Consider the following 3,253-nt stretch of genomic DNA (forward strand, 5'->3'; position numbering starts at 1 on the left):
ACAAGGCAGGAGCTTACACAGTCCAACCCGGCGCGCGCCGCTTAGTCGCTGACGTCTATTAAGCTTCGGCTGATGTATACGATGCAGAACGCCCATACTATGCCCACATGATGGTTAGTGCTATCAGGCCAGAGGCCCCTCGGATCAAATATCCAAATCGTAGTGGATTAGGAACGCGCGGTAACGAGCAGAGACTCACGATCAATGTGACCCCGTTGCCCCATCTCGAGTACTTGCGGCAAGGGCTAAGAATGCCCGGCAACGCCTCGTAAGTATCTCGCGGACACCTTCCAGGTCAACCCGACTCCACATCATTCGCTATTAATCTCGCGCGGGTACCCCTCAGGGTCGACCCGTCTTCAGTAACATGGTTCAGTGTAAAGTCATAGTAACCATAGTAACTGTGTGTCTAACACCAAAGGGAAAACCCGAGGAATCACCCCCGGTGAATTCCACTCGATGTTGTCATCAAGGTCAACATAAGAGGATCCACCCTCGAGGTTCATGTTTGATGGGTTGCACGACAGAGCCGTAACAGAAGTGGTTAAGGAGGAAATCACCCTCGATGACCTCGACCGTATAGCTACACTACGGAGGTCTCATCAGGAGTGATGTAAGAGGTTCCACCCTCGGCACTCGATGGTAACTTTGCAGTGTCGTACAACTAGGGGGGTGATGTGCGGTGTCGGGGCCTGGACGTCGATCACGTTGATCAAGTCATCGAACATAAGCGAGGCAACTGGGACAAGGTGGGGGTCACTGATGGATCACTAACCAACCTATACTAAGCAGTTTAGGATAAGCAGGTAAGGTATAAAAGCAGGTAACAACAACAGGCTATGCATCATAGTAGGATTATACAGAAAGCAGTAGCAGTTCTAATGCAAGCATGAGAGGGAAAGAAATGGGCGATATCAGAATGCTCAAGGAGGGTTTGCTTGCCTGGTTGCTCTGGCAAGGAGGGGGTCGTCGTCGACGTAGTCGATCATAGGGGCTGCATCGGTCTCGGGGTCTACCGGAGAGAAGAGGGGGAAGAAACAGTAAATACGGAGCAAATAATGCATCACAAAATATAACAAGGCAAAACGCAGTGCCAGGGGTGACCTAACACAGTACTAGGCGATACTGGTGAAGGGGAGAAACATCCGGGAAAAATATCCCCGGTGTTCTGCATTTTCGGACAGATGAATCGGAGGGGAAAGTTGCGTGTTCGCTATGCTAGGGAGGTGTGGCAGACGAACGGGCTGCGTATCCGGATTCGTCTCATCGTTCTGAGCAACTTTGATGTACAAAGTATTTTCATCCGAGCTACAGATTATTTTATATTGATTTTCAAAGTTTCTTAGAATTATTGGAATGATTTAATTCGAAAAATTAGATAGAAAAACTTTTGTCACATGGGGTTGTGCTAGTCAGCTTGTATTACAGGTGGGGCCATGGTTTAGGTTGACCCAGTCACTTTGACCAGTCAGTGAGATGTGTGTGGCCCACATGTCATTGCCACATGTGTTAATAAAACACCTAACTAATTTCGCCATTGGGGGAGGGTCCCACATGCCACAGACTACTACTTAACCTAAATCTAATTAATCCTAAATAACCTTTAATTAAGCCTAACTAATAGGCTGGCCCGGCCACTGTCTAGAGATAAAGCCATGCCTTGGTCTTGTACGACCATGGACGATGCAAGGCTCGGAACACGGGGCATCAGCGGCAGCAGAAAACGTTGCTAGCAGCAAGCAATAGCAGCGGCAAGGGTAGCGGCAGCCACGGTAGCGCAACGCATCAGCAAAGAGCCGGGACAGCAGTGAAGGTAGCAAGCAGAGTAGCGCGACAAGGCAACAACAGCACAACAACGACAATTAGGAGCAGGAGCCACAACAACATGCATCAGCAACACAGCGTCGTTGGAGGCAGTAGCAGGCGCATGCACAGCGCGTACGGCGTGGGTCGCGGCCAGGCGAGGTAGTGCATGCACGGGAGCAGGGCCACGAGCAGGAGCAAGCAGGCGAGCATGCGCACAGACACAAAGCTTCAGGGCGGACATGGCAAACTCAAGGCGACGACGCGGCAACAGATCGAGGTTGGGGAAGAGGGGAATCGGCAGAGAAGCTCACCGTGGTGCGCATGGACGAGGTTAGGGAGTGCAGGGTTGGTCAGATATGTCGAGCCCGATGACGAGATGCGACGGCCATGGCGAAGAAGACTGGCGATGTTGAGCGTACGGCGCGGTCCAACTCAATTCAAGGCACGTAGGCGAAGTAGTGGATGACGAGGAAGCTCCTAGGCATCCTCCCGGACGATGGGGAGGCCAGTGGGCGCGACGACGACGGCAACCATGGCAAGCACCGTTCGTGCGATGACTATTTTGCCAAGAGCAAGCGGACGAGGGGAAAATGAGGGCTAGGGTTTGTCAAGGGGGGTCAGGGGTGTGCTTATCCATATCGGGGCACCGATGGATGGTCGACAGGTGGTCATCTATGGCCTGGACGGCATGCGTGCGCGCGGTGCCATGGCATCTGCCTCTGCCCAGAGGTAGGGGAAAAGGCAGGCCAGGTGGGATGGGCCTGATACAGTTAAGTGTTGGGCTTCACACTGTAGCACTAAACTTTAGGTGCACAGTGTGTGCTTTTCTCTTTAATCTAGCTGTAATTTAAAAAGCCATTGCTTTGCAATTAATTTGGTCACCATTTGATTTTTGTTAGATGTGATATTTACCACAAAAATACTTGGCTACGTTCTAGGCTGGCACAAAAAGTTTGGGGCCAAAAGGAGCTGTTCAAAGTTTTGACTTTATGTCTGTATATTTAATGCTGCTAGCCCTATTTTAAATAGGTTAAGGGCATTTTAAAAAATTCAAAAGATGCTGGTTTCTACACGACAATTACTTAGTGAATACTTGCAACATCGCGAACATTTTAGTTTTTCAATTTGAAGAAATATTTTATTTTGCTTTATTTTAAATTTGAAAATGGCTTTGATTTTTATCAAGTGGCAATTTGGCTTTGTTAAACATGATGACATGGCACCATTAGGGTGAGGTCACTGTAGCATGACACTGCGGGTGTTACAAATCTCCTCCACTACAAGAAATCTCGTCTCGAGAGTTAAGACGTGAAATAAGGGGGAAAAGCTAGGTTATGAAATTTCTAACGATTCTTCTCGGTCCTGGTTGCTCTTCTCGAAGAGGTCGATCCATTACGTTGATGTCTTCATTTTTTTGCTTCGGGTTATCATTATGAAGTCGGCATCC

The sequence above is a fragment of the Triticum urartu genome, chromosome 7A (genome assembly GCF_056163025.1).
Source record: "Triticum urartu cultivar PI428250 chromosome 7A, HENAU_Tu73, whole genome shotgun sequence".
Taxonomy (NCBI): Eukaryota; Viridiplantae; Streptophyta; class Magnoliopsida; order Poales; family Poaceae; genus Triticum; species Triticum urartu.